Source organism: Convolutriloba macropyga, chromosome 13 (genome assembly GCF_964194025.1).
Source record: "Convolutriloba macropyga chromosome 13, txConMacr16.3, whole genome shotgun sequence".
Taxonomy (NCBI): domain Eukaryota; kingdom Metazoa; phylum Xenacoelomorpha; order Acoela; family Convolutidae; genus Convolutriloba; species Convolutriloba macropyga.
In genome coordinates this window covers 45,563,630-45,584,933 of record NC_134480.1, presented here as the reverse complement: position 1 = coordinate 45,584,933, position 21,304 = coordinate 45,563,630, and the positions used below count along the sequence as shown (strand labels likewise).

At 34.8% G+C, this 21,304-nt stretch overlaps 1 protein-coding gene across 1 annotated transcript in view; it reads left to right on the top strand.

Annotated features, from left to right (window-relative positions):
• The window catches only part of LOC142351571 (protein lifeguard 3-like), a 359,608-nt gene that overhangs the window by 206,988 nt on the left and 131,316 nt on the right, over positions 1-21,304 (top strand). The window lies entirely within an intron of this gene.

Below are 21,304 nucleotides of genomic sequence, written 5' to 3'. Positions count from 1 at the left end.
GAGACGGTCCTGGAAATTATGTAACTCTAGACTACCACGATCTGAAGCAGTGTATTTTACTCAAATCATAATAATAATGTTTCTTATTGATGTGTCTTTGATCAAACTTGTGTTTTTCCATCTTGATTGTGAAGTGCTTGATTGTGATTTTGGTTTTCGCTGCTTTCATGCACAGTTGGCTACGCGCTTCCTAATTCGAAGCTATGAACAAGATAATTTCAACAAGCGATCGACTATTCATGGCAGTTTTTGGGCCGTCATGCTGTGGTAAAACTGAGCTCATCTTCCAAATGTTACTGAGAAACATGTTTAACTCAAAATTTAAATCCATTTATTACTTCTATCAACATGAACAACCAAAATTCAGCTCTATAGAGCGTAACTTGAACATTTTTTCACAAAGTTTTCTGTATTTGAATTCATTTCACAGCTGGAAAACAGCCTGCTTGTTTTTGACGATTCTTGTTAGGAAATTTTCAATGACAAAGAGTTTTCTAACCTTTCAACTGCACTAATTCATAGAAACATTAGCGTCATTTACCTTAAGCATAACTTATTCCAACAGAGTAAATGGTCAAGAACAATTGATCTGAACGCAACCCACATCATTTTGTTCAAATCACCTAGAGACATACAGCAGATTACCTATATTGGCAAACAGTTAAACCACACAAGTTTTTTAAACGAAAGCTACGAATTAGCAACAAAATTACGCTTTGTACACTTACTCATCGACTTGGATCCAAAAACTTCAAACTCTTTGCGTTGTTGTTCAAATATTGTACAACCAGGTTCAACAATTTTTTATCCACCTTCCTCCAAAGCAGTTATAACTAAATTGACAGATGAGAGTGAAAGAGTTATGTATGCTAAAGCAAATGCTCGAGCTGTCTGAGAGTAATTTCACAAAGTTCCTCAAAGAAGCACCAAATATTTTTATAAAATTTATATGTGAGTGTTTGCTAAATGTAATCAATGGCAATGTTCCAGTCAAAAAGAAGCTGCTTATAAATCAAGAGGATTCCTTTCAGCAGTTATTATCAAAGGAAACAAGTCTGAAGAAAAAGCGGTATGTTTTGGCACGAAAATCAGATCTTATCAAGGCAAGAGGATTCTCGTGCTATCTTTACTTAAAAGTCAAATAATGCATGCAGAAGAATTTGTTTTGATCCCCAAGAGAACGTTCATATCAAAAAATCCAACCAAGAAGAAATTTTTGTTAATCCAATATATCAACAAAAAGCCACTCAGTTATGACTCCTACAAAGATCTAATCCAAATTTTGAGCAAAGCAGTGGAAAAAAACTAAAAGATGTTGACACAAGCACTGATAGATTGATCACGAGAACAAAGAGTACCGGTGAGGGAACAAGTGATCCAGATGACGTAAAACCAAAATTATTTGTTATTGATGACATTGAAATCGAACCCATAGTGAGAAAACGGAAGGATTCAGCGTTTGACTCAATAATGCTAGAACTAAAATTAATGGATGAAAACAAAACAAAAAGAGCTGAAATTATCCTGAAAAATTTGATTCCGATACTGTTTCTATTAGTGAAGAGAATACCGTCCTCCATATTGAAGATGAACCCTGAGATTAAGCGAACTTGACATAGCGGCCCATTTGGTTTACAATACTCATGCAAAGAAATTCTCGATGAGTTTTACAGAGAAGAAGAGGAAGAGCATCCGACCCGAAAACAAAATAAACAGCAGCAGCAACAAAAACAACCAAAAAGAAGATCTGAAACAAAAGAAAAAACGCAAAACCAAAAGTCGATGAGAGCAAAAAGAAGACAGACGAAGACACGAGTAGACAAGACTGGGCTTTCTATAGATGAAGTGACAAAAATTGATAACCTCTATTTAAAAGGACCTGATTCATTTGCGCCAAAAGACTGCAAAATTTGAGTAAATTATCAATGAAAAAAGTAAAAATGTATCTGGAAGCGAAACCATCCTTCACCAAAAATCGTTCACGTCGCCTCAGATTTCTTAGCCTTAAATTAATGGTTAGCAACCTAAGTGAGTACGAAGATCTAGCATTTGTTGATAAACTTGCAAAGTACAACCGTGGTGTAAAATACCTTCTTGTTGCAGTTGACTGTCTCTCAAGATATCTCAGGGTTGAACCACTAAAAACAAAAGGTGCTACAGAAACTGCAGAGGCTTTCGAAAAGATGATCAAACATAAGCAACCTAAAAAAGTTTGGGTCGATGATGGCACGGAGTTCCTCGGTGCTTTCAAGGACCTTTGCAACAAACGCGGAATTCATTTATACAGTACGTTCAGTTAGGAAAAGTCTGATTTTTGCTGAAAGAAATAAACGTTCCCTCAGGTTCAAATCATACATATACTTAGAAGAAAAGTGGACCTATTCATATCCAGATAAACTGGATTCATTTGTTAAAACTATCAATTCTAGAGTTAATCAAACAATCAAACTTGCTCCAAACAAAGTCACAAAAAAAGACGTTCCGTGGCTTGTATCATTGATTGCGATTACAACATTTTCTCAAAAACCAAAACTTTTTGTTGGTGACCTTGTACGAATACTGAAGAAAGAGGAGACGTTTGGAAAGGGTTACAAACAGTCTTTTACAGACAAGATTTTTGAAATTTCGTCTAACCCAACATTGAACCCTCCAACGTACTCTCTTATTGATACCGATAAGGAAATTTTTGAGGGTAAATTCTATCAACCCGAACTCCAATTAGTACGAGAATCTCCTTTGCAAATTGGCAAGTAAGCGTTTTGAAGATGAATTTACGGTACATATAATCTCCTCCGCTTTGGTGGAGATCTTCGGTCAAAACACATTGGCTTCATTCAGAAATTTGTTCAATGATGAAATACAACTGTTGGGAGACTGGAGAGTAGCTTTGAGTGAAATTATTTTTCCAACTAAAATAGAACACATCACAAACCGGGTCCTTACTTCTGGAGCCAATGTCATATCACGTCCATACAACGGTGAGCGATTAGGTTTCATGCCAGGAACTTTTGATACAGTGCCACAGTTGTTAGCTACCATTAAAAGAACTGTTGTTTTACCAAATTTTTTATTCAGAGAAATTAAAGGTACCGGTATATTTGAAATTGTCTTTAGAAAATACGAGGGAATTAGGTTTCCAAGCGATGAAATTCCAAGCATTATTGTTTTCAAGAAAAAAAAAAAGATGATACCAAGGCTTTATGGGTGGCTTTCCAGCTGATCTTTGCGCCGGGAAACGTTTGATATTTATTTATACAAACATTATTGAGTATCAATACGTTGGCAAAGCAAAAGCACCTTTACTACGAGTCATTGATTCAAAACAACGGTTGAAGAACGGTAGCTTCTGCGAGCTTGAACCAACACACAGAGTAGTTTTTTCGAATTTGGACGACAAAAAATTTCTTTCAAATACAATTCAGTCAATTTCTATAGAACTACGCACAGAAGCAGGTCAATTAGTCCCCTTTTCAGGGACCGGTAAAGTCATTCTGACGTTACAGTTCAAAAAATTTGGTGAATAAAAGCAATGGAATCTTGCTACACCAATCAAGCATCTGCATTGCCTTTTTTTTCGGGGCATTATAGGCAAAAAAAGTAGCGGGTTTGGAGCTTTAGCAAGTGGTATTGAAAGAATCGCTCTACCTCTTGCAAGAAAATTTATTATACCAGCAGCAAAGTGTGTTGGAAAAGAACTTCTGTTACAGAGCGTACCAGCGTTAATGGACGTTGTCAGTAAAAAATCTCTAAAACAAGCGCTGAAAAAAAAGATATCGAATACAGTCAAAAAGCAAACAGGAGGTTCATTGGAATTGCGAATGAGACAAAGACGAATGAATCGTAGACGATCTAAACGTTCAGGTTCAAAAGCGATTAAAGGTAGCAAAAAAAGAAAGATAGTCATTTCAAAACACAAACAGCCAAAGAGAAGTCGGTTGGATTTGTTTGCCAAAGTTAAAGATCGGTAATATGTTACCAACAGAGGCAACACATAGTTCCTTGGATTTATTTGAAAAACCAGCGCTTCTTGTAACTTTTGATGGGAGCTTTTGACAAAAAGTAAGACCAGTTTACAGTCCTAACGGACCCATGCGTGAATTTGAGTTTGCCAGAGACAGAAAAAATTTTACTGATCTGCAAAAACCTTGTAATAATGTCTTACGTTCACTCTTTTCTGACTGTAGAGTATCAGCCAACGGATTAAAAATTTCAAATGCAATTGGAAATTATGCTCACAAAAGTTTCATTGAAACCAAATTTTCTCACAACGAAGACGCAAAAGCTACTTGGTTGGCTTGCCAAGGTTATTCGCACGAGGATAATCCTGGAGCGATATCAACAGCTGAAGTTAACAGACGAAAAGCTTTGGTTAGACAATCTACTGAATGTACTTTTTATAGGAAAGTGGCAGTAGATTCTTTTACATGTGATCGTCATCTTTTGAGTGGAGTCACTCTGCAAATTTTGTTTCGTAGATCAATAGATGATTTTGTTGCAAGATCTGACAATGCTGGAAAATCATACAAATGAAAATTGTTGAAGCTAGTTTTTATTTGAGAAAAATGACGCTGAACGATGACGTGGTCTCTGCAATTGAAAAAACTTTACTATCAAGCCCAGCGTCCTATCCTTACTTGGAAACTATAACAAAAACATTGCTGGCTTGCAAAGCTGAAAACAGGAAGTTGTTTTAGCAGGGAGCCTATTCGACGTCTTGCCTTTTGTCCTAAATTTGCCACAAATGAAGCTTTCTTAGGAAGCAAACAACTCAATCCTTTTCACTTCCGTAAATTTAATCTGGAGCAGATATGTATTTATCGAAATGGACTCCCCGTTGCAGACAGCCCCATAAATACAGCTGACGTAAAACGCTTGTACTTCAACACAATGTCAGATTTAGCCTATATCGATAATGGGCATGGAATTAGTTTGTCTGAATACCCCAACCATTTTATTATGGTGTTTGATCTCACCAGCACTCAGCAGGCTTCACATGATTTTATTCACACTGAACTTACAAATTGTTCAATTTCAATTGAACTTAAATTTTCAGCAGCATTACCAACAATATAGAAATTTTTATTATTGGAAAAAAAGCAAGCACTATCTTCATCGATTCTGCCCGAAGAGTTTCAAAAAATCATATTCTTACAAACTGATGGATGAAGATGAAATAAACAAACTTGTTCAAGCATGTAAACTTTTGAAGTACAAGTTCCAAGGTGTGTTCGCAGCTGACAGCTTCCCTGTTAATCTATCTCACAACAGTTTCATCATAGTGAATGTTTCAACCTCTCAGTCAATTGGAACACGTTGGACACTTTTTTGTCGGAGAAAAGGAAATTATATTTTTGCTGATCCACTTAGGCAAAACTTAGCTTCATACAAACATTTACATAATAGAATGGCTTCTCTGCTGATAATATTCAAACTGTGTATGAATTGCTAAGATACCAGCCTATTCAAAAACCAAACTCCTTATTGTGTGGCTTATTTTGCTTTCTTTTGCTGACTATCTTTTTGGTGAAAATGAAATTGTAAATATGATTGATGTTGATTTCATACGTTTTGCGCTTCATATGATGCTCTAACACTACTAAAATGATTTTGTGAAATATTTTTTTTTCAAAATTTTATTTTTTCTTCAAAAAAATAAGCGTACACACAAAACATCATTGTCAATATCTAATTTCCCATAGCCACTCACAAATATATCCAAGATTTGGCAAAAAGCACCAGCATGAGGACCATACAAAATGTTTTCAAATCTCTTTAGAGTTTCAGTTGATAACCCGTCAGTTTGCAATTGCTGATTCAATGTTTTCTCAGCATTATCCAGAGATTTGTAAGCAACAAATCCATTTTGGTGGTGATTTCTGCTCAGGGCATTGTTCAAATTGGGTAAGTGCTTCTGAATGATGGTTGCTTCTCCTTTTGTCGGCGGTGCTGAACCGTTGTATTCCACAGCTAGTTTGAGTTTTTCAAAAATCTCTCCAGTTGTCTCCACTGTGGCCCCGTTTAAGAAACAAAAATGGTGGTGTACAAACAAGGAACTGAATAAAGCCTATTTCGTTTTAATATTTCCGTAGAAACGTCAGACACATCAAACAACACATGATAATGGTTAGAGGGTAACACTTCACAATAGCCGTTTTCAAAATGCATGCATACAGCGTAAATCCTGGCAAACATTGAAGATGGTTTCTCTTCTGAGACGATAAACCTGAAATTCTTTTGAAATTGTTTAAAGTAAGCGGGGGACCGCTCGTACATAGCTTCAACCATTCTTTAATACAGCGCTCAATCAATCTGAAAATTCGTGTTCGACTTCTTTTTGTTTCAATCTAAGTTTCTTTGCAGAGGGTGGGTTACTTGTTGAATCGTTTGAATTTTTGTTGGTGGCAGCCGATCAAATTTTTGGAGATTTTTTGTCAGTATTTCAAATTCTTCTAATGTCAGCGTTAATCGCTGTTGAAACTCAAATTCATTTTCATCTTTTTTGAAAAGTTTCAGAAAAAAATAGGTACCTGTCTTTTCATAAGTTTTGACAATCGCTCTGATCAAACGTTTTTCAATTCTCGAAACGTCGAAATGAACGGCTCCGAACTCTGCGTCTTTATCTGCAGTAAAAGTCATTTTACTTTTCTGACAATATATGTTCAACTAACTGTTTTGCTTCGAGAATATGTGTGTCAATGATTTTATGCATCAGCACATAGGAATGAGGAACATGGACATTAACAACAGAATTGGTTTACAGTTAAGAAAAACAGTGGGTTTTGTTTAGCATGGAAACAAGTGAGTTGGTTGAGGGAACAGTAGTTGTACGTAAGATTTGTAGGCAGACAATTTTATATTATGTATACAATGAAATTCCTATGTAGGCTTTAACTGAGGGGATTTGTGTGTAAACACTATAACTTATATGGTTGGTTTAGTACATAACACCAACTAGAAGACTACATGTGTGATCCTGGGTGTGTCGATAGACATTTGCTCACAAGAGTGCGCTACACTGTGAGCCAAATCCTTTCCAGTTTAATATTTTGAACAACGTACCTACTTGTTGAAGTACAGTTGCATATTCAAGATCTTGCTCAAAATACTTTAAATAATTACTTTTTGCAAAATAAATGTACGTTCACTGACTGCGTCAAGTTTTACTTCAAACTTATTCAAGTTTCCAAAAAACATATTCCAAAATATCAACTTCAATTTTTTATACAAAGTTTCTATTTATTGTTTCCTTTTAACTTAAGCACATCCACATTTTATCTTCTTTTTCTTTAGCGTTTCTCAATGTCTTACCATATATTATCAGAAACAGAAAACTCATTTGAACGCAGAGTCGTTTACCAAACAATGCATGAAAACTTTGTTGTGATCGTGCAACAAAAACGTTCAAACGAACGAGAGGACTGAACAACGAAGGATCATTGTATGCTTCCAAAATTATTTGTGAATTACATTGCTCAATTGCGAGACAAACCTCAACCAACCAGTGGGGATTTCATTACATCAGGGGGTTTTGTACCACCTTCAACACTCTCTGGCCCTCTGCTTAATTACGATAGATCAAATTTACCAGCCCGGTGTTTTCCAAGAGTGTGAAAACCTAGCAGACCTTTGGGGGCTTCCAAAATCTCCAGAATCACCCATCAATCCATCTCCGCTATGCACTCCTACTGCAGACCCTAGCCCCCACGTTGAGCCCAGACAGCACACATCCAAGCCCATTTCTTTTCTCAAGTTTGAAAAACAACAATTTGTGGATCAATTTTGATGACAGCTCACAAACTGTGAGCGATAATCTACTGCGCAACCTATCTGGCGACAATTTTGAAACTCCTCTACAGGGAGCCGGAAACCAAGAGCGGGAAGATACACCAACCAAAAATTTCTCAAAACACCTGAGAACACAGAAACCCCTCTGTTGTCAATGCTCCGAAAAAGAGAAAAATTTCAGCAATGCGAGAACTCTTTGACAAATCTGAATAACTTTTTATTGAAGTGAAAATAACATTGGTGCTCTTTATCTTTCGTTCCACGTTTCTAACAATTGAATTTCTAAAATTGATTTCATTTCTTTTTAATTTATACTTTTTTTAGATAGCCTTTTCGACTAAGAAGACATAAAAACAAACAAAAAACAAATTTTTCTTTAGAAGCACGGATAAAGTTTGTACCACTTTTTAGAGGGGAGCATTATATTGGGGGAGCCTTGCTTAAAAGTTAAAAAGAAAAATCACTTTACACTTTTTTTCAATGTCTAATAAAGCTAAGTTTCAAGGAATATTTTTGAAAAGAAAAATTGTGTTTAGAACTGAGAAAAACCGACTTTGTAAAAATTTTCCCAGAATCATCTCAAATTGTTAAGCACACTATGGAAGCAGTTGAACCAAATAGAACCATTCAACCAGAGAAAACGAAGCCATCGCTAAAACGTTTTTAAAATATCAGAAATTTTTGAACAAAAATTCCAAACACAAAATTTAAGCAGATTTTTGTCGTAAACTCTAAAATCTGATTAACAATTTTTGATTCTTTAGCCTTAATTGAAGGAAGAATGTGCAGCAAGCGTGAATAAGCTTCTTTTAGGATTCAACAGAATTGTTTTTCTTAACAAAATTTTCACTTTCAAAATTTTTACATTTATTCCTATTTTTAAAAAATTTTTTGATTTCAGAAATTTTTATAAAATTTTCTCAATTTTTCAAGCGTAATTTGAAAGCCGTTGAACTGAATGGTAGGATTTGACCGGAAAAAAGAATTAACCTTTATATATTTTTCAAGAATTCTCAATTTTTTTCTGAAAAATTTAGAAAAAAAAACCAAAATTTCATGATATTTTTGCTGTTTTCTCAAAAACTGGATATACGATTTTTGATTCTGTACCCTATATCAAAAGCAGATTGTGTACCAATTGCAAAAAATAACCTTTTTTAAAATCCAATTTTTGATTTTAAAGTTTTTACTTGTAATCTTGATTTTGTCAATATTTCAATTAAAAATTGCTTCTTTTATTAAAATATGAAAATTAGTTTGTTTTTCTTCTTTAGCCTAGTCTACAACTGAAGGGGAGTATGAAACTATGTTGACATGGTGAGCGGAGAAAGTGTAAGCCATTCTTGTTTATCACTACTGTGAGAAGTAGAGGAGTAATAGAATTAATTTCCAGCTTATTCTGTGAATGAATTTTCTCTAAACAAGGTCGCCATAGTTAGGCAAATCATTGTGGCGTTTAGCTCTTTCAATTTGGACATTTTCCAGTTACTATCAATACTTGAACCAACTTTCCAATTTTGAACAGTATAGCAACAGTTTGCTCAGATACTATAGAAAACGAAATATAAATGGAAAGGACCAAACTGAAACTCTGATAAACTTTGAGATTCAGTTTTGCAGATCTAAACCCTTGCTATCAGTGGGGTCACTAGGTGTGTTTGACATTCGCAGGCACAAAGTATTGAGAGGGAAATAATTTAACCCTTTTGAATTAAAAGGGGCCTATATTCAGAATACCACAAGGTTAATAGTTATTTCCCCAAAACATTTCGTACATATTAAGTTAAAGCAGACATACCAACACACACCCCACCGCTGACAATAAAGTTGTGTCCAGACTTGAACAAATTTAGTATTTCTAAAGCTTTAACCAAACTTATGCAAACGTTGTTATAATTCTTCATTAAATTCAGATTTCTCACTTTTGTGTTTACAAAGTGCTTACAATTTTTTCCAACTTTACAGAAACTTTGCCTACAGTTTTTTCTTCAGCTTCCTGAATTTTTAAATCTTTAACTAGAATTTTATACTTTGTATCAGTATTATGTACTTTTGTTACTCATATAATTCAGTTTGGAAAAATCGTCACAATGGTTGTGCAATGCACAGAGTGTTCTTCGCAACTTAGCGATAGACGAGCGCTCAATAAACATCTTTAGAGAAAGCACAATATTTATCCCAAAGTACCTACTTTTGGTTGCTTCCAATGCTCAGAAGAGGAAAAAAGTTTACCGTCCTTGCGTAAACATTCTCCTATAACGCACCAACAGCCCATTTTGAAAATTTGTTATACTTGTCGAATTGGAATTCAATCAAAGTTGGAATATGGAAACCATGTAAATAATCAGCATGGACTGCCCATCTACGACATGGATCTTAATGAAATACACAACTCTACACCTACTCTCTCCTCAATCAATGGGGGAGTCAACTACTACGAGTTCGAGCCTCAATCAAATGAGATTATGGAGTACTTGTACAAGAAACGGGACGAAGTGAGTGATATAGTGAGAAAACAGACTAATCACTATCCACAAAAGTCACAATTTACTGTTGAGATGACACTTCAAAAACAATCAGATAATGAACCGGAAAGAGTCAGTGTTTATTTCAACACTAGTACGGTGATTGTTTACTGCGAGGGAATTTCGGATGAAAGCTATGAAGAATTGGTTGATAACATAGTCTCAAAACTGGTTACTTTCTCCAGTTATGGAAGTGGTTGGCAGTTGTTGCAAATTGAGAAAGTTACTTTGAAACTTGTTCGCTATGCACCGGTTCGAGGTAGAGGTTTCATTCCTTTTCCTGAAGGGCATCCTTTAGGACGTGATTCGAACTTGCTAAATATACACAACGAGTTGCAAGTCAACGTATTCAGGTAATAGTCATTTATTTATCTACTAAAAAGTTTTACAAAAACAAAAGAGAAAACAACCCTCATTACCATGACATCACCAAACTTTGAATATAAAAATGCAGAAAAACTTAACAAAAAGTAGGTCATTTACGTTCTGAAAAAATGAGGGGCTGGTTTTCTTTCAGGTACAACTCAAATCAATTGCTACCATTACGGGTTTCGGTCGGTAAAACGTTTCCATTTGTGTTGGACTTACTACTGCTTAGCGATGGGCAAACATACCACTACGTTCTCATCCTATATTTGCTTAAACTCGTCGCCAAAATAAATGGAAAAGAGCGCCGCGATCGAAATCATTTATGCCGGAATTGTCTGCATATCTGTTTATCAGCAGAATTACTTAGAACTCATCAACCAACCTGCCTCGAAAAAGATTCTGTTCAAATAACTATGCCTGAGCCCTCAAAGAACACACTTAAATTTGAAAACTGCACAGCCAGATGGTTTTCACCTTTCGTGATATACTTAGATCTGGAGTCGTTAATAGTTCCAATATCTACAGCAAAAAATAATCCAAGCATTTCCCGAACTGTCGCCATAGAAAAACATGAACCTTGTAGCTACTGCCTGATAGATATTGAACGGGAAAACCCTGAACCAGTTCACCTTGATGTTTACACTGGTCCCGATTGTATGACATGGTTTTTATCGAAACTGGAAAAACTAGCACGTTTTTTTCTATAATCAGAAAAGGATATTTCCAAATTTCATTGGTTCAGCTCCACTCAAAAAAGACTTCTCTTGCTGCTGGATTTGCAATGTTGCTTTTGAAAGTGATACTGAAAAAGTTTTGGACCATTGTCATTCTACAGGAAAATTCTTTGGATATGCACATAACGAGTGTAACCTAAAACGTAGAACCATCAATTACACTCCAATCATTGCACACAATATGATGAACTACGACCTGCATCACATTGTCAAGGCAATCCACACAGCGTTGTGAACTACAAAATTTAATGTCATAGCCACAAACGATGAGAAGTTCATTGCGTTGAACTTCGGTATATTCATGGGAAAGAGAAAGCGGAAAAGAGCTAAGGTCACTGTCCATCAATATTTACGTCTCATTGACAGCTTCAAATTTATGCCGTGTAGTCTTGAAAAACTTGTTGAAACACTTCCCGAAAACAAATTCTCACTCCTCGACAGTTTCTTTCGTGGATATACAGAAGATGAGAGAGCGCTCCTGAAAATAGGGAAATTTCCCATATTCTTATGTTAACTCCTTTAACATGCTCAAGGATGCAACGCTTCCCAGTTTAGAAAAGTGGGAAAACAGTCTGAAAGAAAACAAAGTTGAAATAACATTACATGATATTGACCAGTTGAAAAAAGTGTTTAGTGAGTTCAATTGCGAAAACTTGAAGGGATTCCTTGAACTCTACCTTACCGGAGATGTTCTTCAACTAGCCTGCTGGTTTGAAGAGCTACGTTCAGTATGCTGCAACACATATGGTCTCGATTGTGCGCAGTTTTACACTGCATCGAACCTATCAGGAAGCGCTTGCTTGAAAGTGTGCAATCCCGAACTGGAGCTTTTAACTGACAGAAACATACTAAATATGACAGAACGCATGATTCGCGATGGATTAGCCTCAGTATTCAGTTCTCGGCTTGAAGTGGCAAACAACCCTCAAGTGTCACATTTCAAAGCGTCAAAAGATGTTTCGTCGATCATATACATCGACGCAAACAATCTATACGGAGGTATTATGCTTCAAAACCTCCTACCGCTCAAGAACTTTGAGCAAGTTGAAATTGTCACCTTAGCCGATATAATGGAAGCAGATGACGAGGGGGAAATCGGGTACATTCTGGAAGTTGACTTAGAGTACCCTGGAGACCTTCATGACAAGCACGCTGATTTTCCCCTCATATCAAAGAAGGAAAGCATAGACCCCCTCGAACTTGGTTCCTTTCAGACTGAAATGCGGAACACTCTAAAACTACCAGCACCACAGACTAGCAAACTGCGACAGACTTTCCACCCGAAACAAAACTATGTTGGGCATTACCGCAATCTGAAATTTTTTGTTCACAATGGCATAAAAGTTCAGAAATACATCAATCTGTCAAATTTTATCAATCAAAGTGGCTTTCCAAATACATTCAGTTGAACACCCAGAAACAACAGGAAGCGTCCTCTAAATTCAATCAGGACTTTTATAAATTGATGTTCAACTCAACATTTGGAAAGCTATGTGAAAGTTTGAGAAACAGAGCGACAGTAATTTTTGTTAGAACAGAGGAAGAACTCTTGAAGACTACCTCAGATGGTAACATATCTTCAATCAAAATTATTGACGAAGGCCTCTCTCTGATCACCAAAAAGAAACAATCAATTTTGTGGGATAAGCCAACTATTGTGGGGGCTAGCATCCTCGAGCTATCAAAACTGTTCAATCTTAATTTTCATTACAACGTAATGACGAAAGAAACACAATGCCAACTGCTTTACTCTGACATTGATTCGTTTGTGTACAAAAAAGGTGATTTTTATCATGATCTGGAAGTCAATTCAACCCTGAGAGCACACTTTGATTTTTCCAATTTTCCCAGGGATCAGAAGTTGTTTGATAGATCGAACGAAATGCAGGTGTTAAAATTCAAGGATGATCTAGCCGGAACCCCCATCGAAGAGTTTTGTGCATAAAAACCAAAGTTTTATTCAATAGTTGCCGGTGAGCAGAACAAGATGTCTGCCAATGGAACAAAGAAATTGGCCCAGTTGAATCTCAACCATGAAATGTTCAAACAAACTCTTCAAACAGGCAAACTAGTTCGGCTAGAAAATGTGAAATTCACCTCCAAAAAACATCAAATACAAACGGCTCGTGTAAACAAAATAGCACTCAGCGCATACGATGATAAAAGGTATATAATAGAAGACAAAAAGACGACATTACCATGCGGACATTATTCACTGACGGATGAGTTCGTTTCAAAACAGATATGTAACGAAACAGAGTGGGGTATTGAATCAAAAGATAGTGAAGAATCAGTAAGCGTGTTTGACCTACCAGAGGGAGGGGAAGCTTCGGGTTGAGAGACCCCTGATACTGGTTTCCATCAGCCCTTACAAACAGAATAGAATTAAACGATGTCATTGACTTCAGTGCCTTATCTGATGTTAGTGATGAAAGTGACCAGGAGACTCCAAACCCATTTATTCTAGCAGAAGCTGAAGAAAGTTTTGACACATCTACTAGCAGTGATAACCTAACTTTGGCAAACAACCGAAAATCAAAAGTGAAAAGAAAAGAAAAATGTATTCTGTCTACTGAAAGAGATTTCAGTGGTGATCAGTCGAATTCAGATTTGTCGGAGGGCGAGCAGAATAACCTAGAAGCTGACACTGGATCACCAATTATTTCAATCAAGCGTACTCGTGTACACATTGATGATTCTGATGACAATTGAAACAACTTTTTCTTTGTTAATTTTTGATTAGTACCTCTATTTCGGAAAGGAAAGTTTAAAATTATACAAAGAATAAAAAGTTCATCTGAATTTTTTGTACAACAAAGAGATCAACACACCTGATTAACAGTTGAGCACCTCGTAATATGATTTTGTATAATGGAATGTATGTTAACGAAATGTATTATGAAATGAAAAGATGGAATGAAAGACGGAATCGAAAATAAAAGATGTAATAGGAAAATTAAAAAAAAATAATGAAAAATAAAAAAGGGAATAAAAAAAATGGATACAGAAATACAAAACGGAATACAAAATACAAAAAGGGAATTTAAAAAAACAAAAAGGAATACAAAAATACAAAAGGGGAATACGAAAATAGAAAAGGGAGAATACAAAAAAACAAAAGGGATTACAAAAATACAAAAAGGAACCAAAAAATACAAAAAGGGAATACAAAAATAAAAAGGGAATACAAAAGAGGGAAAACAAAATAAACAGGGAATACAAAATAAAAATGAATACAATAATAAAAGTAATCAGAATAAAAAAAAATCAGGGGGATGCTCCAGTGTATTTGGAATGAACTGTAGCAATCAAACAGAGGATGAGATCCTCCAGAAGCTCATCTTCCTCTGTCAGGACAGATTCTATGTCTGACAACGTGTCGATGAGCTCCAGATGCTCATCTTCCCCCCTGGGAACAACATAGACATCGCCATTCATATTGCGAAGGCAAATGTCTATGCTGTCGGGGTTGTTGACTTCCACCTCAGTAGATGGAGTTACTTCGATGGAATCGACAGCAAGACCCCTTCCACAGGAATGTAACGGAAATATACACTAGGACATTTAGGTTGGTTCCCATATTACTCAACAGAAGAGAAATTTCTATAAAATGAGCTTCAAATACCAAGAAAAGGCCTTATTTATTTCCTCAATGCTTTCACAAACAACACACTCCTTATAACCAATAGACGCCATGCTAATACCATTCTTATCATCACCCACCAAAACCCACCAAGCGTAATTCTTAGTCCTACTTATCAAAATTCCTCCATTAAAGGTTTTGAAATGAAGTTTTTGATCAATTTTGACATCCTTCACAATATTTTATGTAACCGTCTTCAATTAATGTCTGATAATTTCTTGAATGTCATTTCTTGTCACAAACACCCAATATTTAAACCTCCTTATTCCATTCAAAAGTTTGCTGAAATTTTGCTGTCGTTTGGTTGAGATAGAAAGATTTGGCGTACTATTAGGGGCACAACTTAGAGCGCCTATCGTGGACCACCAGTTGGAAATGGCGTTATTTCAAACTTTTATCAATTAGCTACCCAGTTCCTTAGCAGAGGGCCCCGATTCATTTCCCAATTCAAAAGTGAATTTCAAAACGCCATTTACCAGTACACATTTACTTTTATCTTAATTGAACCGCTCTTACAGCACCAAAGCAATATAATTTCAAAATCCATATAAACACCGCCTGATCGAATAATTTTGTTTTGAAATTAAATTTCCAAGAGGCAGCTCCGCTTTGATTTAATGCCCCTGAAAATCCCCGCTGTAAACAAAACTTGACAAGTTTAAACAATTCCCACTCTCCAAAACGCAATAAAATTTCAAGTTATGAAATGAATTTTCCTCATGCGCGCGGAAAAAGAAATGTTACAAAACGTTCCCAAAATATAAAAACTCACATGAAAATTTCCTTAAAATACCAGTAAGAGAAACTCTAACTAGGTAGGAATAAAGAATTTCGGTGGAAATTCACTTTTTCGGTGGTAAAAAGTCTTGTAGGGGGGTCCGAACCCCCCCCCCCACAAGCATATGGCAGATTCTCTTACTACTAACGAGCGTGATCACTACCAACTATTACAGCGACGCTCCATATAGTGTTTGTCCTAAAATATAACACTCTTAGCTTATTGGTTTGGTTTAAAAGTTTATCTTCACACATTATATCAATTTCCTTTGAATTTGTGGCATTTATTATTATTTATTATCATGTTAATATTATGTTATTATTATGTTATGACATTTATAATTATGTTTATTCGTTCCCTGCTAGACACATCTCTCATTTGTTCCCGGCTTTGATTTTCAAATGTACCCATAATATTGCGTCCTGGAATTTGAGCTCCTGGGAAAGTTGTGCACTGTCTGGTTCTATTGCCAGTATAGTATCAACTGTCTTCTGTTCCTCAGCAGGGATAGTAAATTTTGTTTGAATCATCCAATTTTCATCGAGGGCCAGGATCTGTGGCAGAACTTCGCCGAAACAGTCCTATCCCAAAAATTTTTTCTAACTGCTGACTTCAGCATGCCCGGACTGAGGCTTACACCCGTATTCAACCGTTATTAAGCGAGAATATGGGTGTAAAGCCAATTCCACTCTTAATTAGCAGGGATAAGAGTGTAAGAGTGTCATTTTGAGAAAATTACACTTTAATTTACACTCTTTACACTCTTTAGTACATCCTTATTACACTTTTTTAAAATACACTATAATTACACTCTTTATTTCACTCTTTATTTCACTCTTGAGCGAATTAGGTGAAGCAAATGTAGAACTTAATGAAAAACGTTTGTTAACAACTTTTTGAAAAAGACGAGTTGAGAAGTCTATATTAGCCCGTTTTGTTGCCCTGATACTGAATTTTTTGAGATTGTTTAGAAACAAAAGCCAATAGTTTGATTTGCATACAGAATTTTAATGAAAACTCCAATTAGGTGAAGAAAATGTCGAACTTCATTAAAAACGTTTGTTAACATCTTTTTGAAAAAGACGAGTTGCGAAGTCTATATTAGTCCGTTTTGTTGCCCTGATACTGAACTTTTTGAGATTGTTTAGAAATAAAAGCCAATAAGTTGATTTGCATACAGAATTTTATTGAAATCTCCAATTAGGTGAAGAAAATGTCGAACTTCATTAAAAACGCTTGTTAACAACTTTTTGAAAAAGACGAGTTGAGAAATCTATATTAGCTCGTTTTGTTGCCCTGATACTGAACTTTTTGAGATTGTGTAGAAATAAAAGCCAAAATTTTGATTTGTATACAGAATTTTTGATGAAATCTCTAATTAGGTGAAGAAAATGTCGAACTTCACTAAAAACGTTTGTTAACTATTTTTTGAAAAAGGCTAGTTGAGAAGTTTCTATTAGCCCGTTTTGTTGCCCTGATAGTGGACTTTTGAGATTGTGTACAAATAAAAGCCAATAGTTTGATTTGTATACAGAATTTTAATGAAATCTCCAATTACGTGAAGAAAATTTCGAACTTCATTAAAGACGTTTGTTAACAACTTTTTGAAAAAGACGAATTGAGAAGTCTACATTAGCCCGTTTTGTTGCCCTGATACTGAATTGTTTGAGATTGTGTACAAATAAAAGCCAATAGTTTGATTTGTATGCAGAAATTTAATGAAATCTCCAATTAGGTGAAGAAAATTTCGAACTTCATTAAAAAGGTTTGTTAACAACTTTTTGAAAAAGACGAATTGAGAAGTCTATATTAGCCCGTTTTGTTGCCCGGATACTGAATTTTTTGAGATTGTGTAGAAATAAAAGCCAATAGATTGATTTGTATACAGAATTTTAAAGAAAATCTCCAATTAGGTGAAGAAAATGTCGAATTTCATTTAAAACGTTTGTTAACAACTTTTTGAAAAAGACGAGTTGAGAAGTCTATATTAGACCGTTTTGTTGCCCTGATACTGAACTTTTTGAGATTTTGTAGAAGTAAAAGGCAATAGTTTGATTTGTATACAGAAATTTAATGAAATCTCCAATTAGGTGAAGAAAATTAGGTGAAATATAGTTTTTTTTCATCGGGTCAAAGAGTTGTTCAAATCGAACCAAACTCGGCATGGAGAATCCCAAAGGTACCCAGAGTGTAAAGAAAAAAGAATTTTTGCTATAGCTTGCCTAGGAAAAAAGTTAGTTTTGCGTACGGAAATTTGCGTTTATTTCAAATAAGTAATTTTAAAAATAGGTCTTTTTGATTAGGTCTTAGAGTTGCCCAAAGTAAACCAAACCCGGTAAGGAGTGTCCCATTTGTACCTAGATTGTAAAACAAAAGAAATTTTTGCTATAGCTTGTCTGGGAAAAAAGTTAGTTTTGCGTACAGAAATTTGCGTTTATTTCAAATAAGTAATTTGAAAAATAAATCTTTTCGATTAGGTCTTAGAGTTGCTCAAAGTAAACCAAACCCGGTAAGGAGTGTCCCATTTGTACCTAGATTGTAAAACAAAAGAAATTTTTGCTATAGCTTGTCTAGGAAAAAGTTAGTTTTTCGTGCATAAATTTCCGATTAATTCGAATAATTAATTTTAAATACTTTTTAAAAATATCTCTTTTTATCGGATCGAGGAGTTGTTCAAAGTGAACCAAATCTAGCATGGAGTTTGACCTGTATATGTAGAGTCTAAAATGCCAAGAATTTTTGTCCACTACTTTTTGAAAAAGACGAGTTGAGAAGTCTCTATTAGCCCGTTTTGTTGCCCTGATACTGAACTTTTTGAGATTGTGTACAAATGAAAGCCAATAGTTTGATTTGTATGCAGAAATTTAATGAAATCTCCAATTAGGTGAAGAAAATTTCGAACTTCATTAAAAACGTTTGTTAACAACTTTTTGAAAAAGACGAATTGAGAAGTCTATATTAGGCCGTTTTGTTGCCCTGATACTGAACGTTTTGAGATTGTGTAGAAATAAAAGGCAATAGATTGATTTGTATACAGAATTTTAATGAAATCTCCAATTAGGTGAAGAAAATTTCGAACTTCATTAAAAACGTTTGTTAACAACTTTTTGAAAAAGACGAATTGAGAAGTCTATATTAGCCCGTTTTGTTGCCCTGATACTGAACTTTTTGAGATTGTGTAGAAATAAAACCCAATAGATTGATTTGTATACAGAATTTTAATGAAATCTCCAATTAGGTGAAGAAAATTTCGAACTTCATTAAAAACGTTTGTTAACAACTTTTTGAAAAAGACGAATTGAGAAGTCTATATTAGCCCGTTTTGTTGCCCTGATACAGAACTTTTTGAGATTGTGTAGAAATAAAAGCCAATAGATTGATTTGTATACAGAATTTTAATCAAATCTCCAATTAGGTGAAGAAAATTTCGAACTTCATTAAAAACGTTTGTTAACAACTTTTTGAAAAAGACGAATTGAGAAGTCTATATTAGCCCATTTTGTTGCCCTGATACAGAACTTTTTGAGATTGTGTAGAAATAAAAGCCAATAGATTGATTTGTATACAGAATTTTAATCAAATCTCCAATTAGGTGAAGAAAATGTCGAATTTCATTTAAAACGTTTGTTAACAACTTTTTGAAAAAGACGAGTTGAGAAGTATATATTAGACCGTTTTGTTGCCCTGATACTGAACTTTTTGAGATTTTGTAGAAATAAAAGGCAATAGTTTGATTTGTATTCAGAATTTTAATGAAATCTCCAATTAGGTGAAGAAAATGTCGAACTTCATTTAAAACGTTTGTTAACAACTTTTTGAAAAAGACGAGTTGAGAAGTCTATATTAGACCGTTTTGTTGCCCTGATACTGAACTTTTTGAGATTTTGTAGAAATAAAAGGCAATAGTTTGATTTGTATTCAGAATTTTAATGAAATCTCCAATTAGGTGAAGAAAATTAGGTGAAATATAGTATTTTTCATCGGGTCAAGGAGTTGTTCAAATCGAACCAAACTCGGTATGGAGAATCCCATAGGTACCTAGAGTGTAAAACAAAAAGAATTTTTGCTATAGCTTGCCTAGGAAAAAAGTTGGGTTTTCATACGGAAATTTGCTATTATTTCGAATATTTAATTTTGAAATATAGTCTTTTTCATCGGGTCAAGGGGTTGTTCAAATCAAACCAAACTCGGTATGGAGTATCCCATAGTACCTAGAGTGTAAATCAAAAAGAATTTTTGCTATAGCTTGTCTAGGAAAAAAGATAGTTTTGAGTACGGAAATTTGCGATTATTTCAAATAAGTAATTTTTAAAATAGGTCTTTTTGATTAGGTCTTAGAGTTGCCCAAAGTAAACCAAACCCGGTAAGGAGGGTCCCATTTGTCCCCAGATTGTAAAACAAAAGAAATTTTTGCTATAGCTTCTCTAGGAAAAAAGTTAGTTTTTCGTACATAAATTTCCGATTAATTCGAATAATTAATTTTAAATACTTTTTAAAAACAGGTCTTTTTTATTGGATCGAGGTGTTGTTCAAAGTGAACCAAATCTAGCATGGAGTATGACCTGTGTATGTAGAGTCTAAAATGCCAAGAATTTTGTCCACTACTTTTTGAAAAAGACGAGTTGAGAAGTCTCTATTAGCCCGTTTTGTTGCCCTGATACTGAACTTTTTGAGATTGTGTACAAATAAAAGCCAATAGTTTGATTTGTATGCAGATATTTAATGAAATCTCCAATTAGGTGAAGAAAATTTCGAACTTCATTAAAAACGTTTGTTAACAACTTTTTGAAAAAGACGAGTTGAGAAGTCTATATTAGCCCGTTTTGTTGCCCTGATACTGAACGTTTTGAGATTGTGTAGAAATAAAAGGCAATAGTTTGATTTGTATACAGAATTTTAATGAAATCTCCAATTAGGTGAAGAAAATTAGGTGAAATATAGTATTTTTCATCGGGTCAAGGAGTTGTTCAAATCGAACCAAACTCGGTATGGAGAATCCCATAGGTACCTAGAGTGTAAAACAAAAAGAATTTTTGCTATAGCTTGCCTAGGAAAAAAGTTGAGTTGTCATACGGAAATTTGCTATTATTTCGAATATTTATTTTTGAAATATATAATCTTTTTCATCGGTTCAAGGGGTTGTTCAAATCAAACCAAACTCGGTATGGAGTATCCCATAGTACCTAGAGTGTAAATCAAAAAGAATTTTTGCTATAGCTTGTCTAGGAAAAAAGTTAGTTTTGCGTACGGAAATTTGCGGTTATTTCAAATAAGTAATTTTAAAAATAGGTCTTTTTGATTAGGTCTTAGAGTTGCCCAAAGTAAACCAAACCCGGTAAGGAGTGTCCCATTTGTACCTAGTTTGTAAAACAAAAGAAATTTTTGCTATAGCTTGTCTAGGAAAAAAGTTAGTTTTTCGTACATAAATGTCCGATTAATTCGAATAATTAATTTTAAATACTTTCTAAAA